Source organism: Austrofundulus limnaeus, unplaced genomic scaffold, assembly GCF_001266775.1.
Source record: "Austrofundulus limnaeus strain Quisiro unplaced genomic scaffold, Austrofundulus_limnaeus-1.0 Scaffold331, whole genome shotgun sequence".
In the NCBI taxonomy this organism is placed as follows: Eukaryota; Metazoa; Chordata; class Actinopteri; order Cyprinodontiformes; family Rivulidae; genus Austrofundulus; species Austrofundulus limnaeus.
The window spans coordinates 577,211-577,507 of NW_013952733.1; positions in this window are offsets into that span (position 1 = coordinate 577,211).

The following is a 297-nucleotide window of genomic DNA, read 5'->3' on the forward strand; positions in this document are numbered from 1 at the left end:
CCCACACCGGTAACAAACATCCCCCGGCTGCGAACCCTGTGGTCTACCGCCCCGGGGCCCACCTCTTCTCCATCCACCACGCCCCCTGGGAGTCCTCCCTGTGTAACCCCCCTGTTTTTGTGCCTGCCATCCTGAACCATGAGGTGCATGCTGTTTAGTATTCCAATTTGGATGATTGGCTAAGTATACACCACCTGGACCCAAAGGGGCCTCAGATGTGACCATTTGCAATTTATCCTGTTTTTTCTTCTCAGAAACCTGGTCTCGAGCTTTTCCCAGCTTTAGTCTTAGCAATTG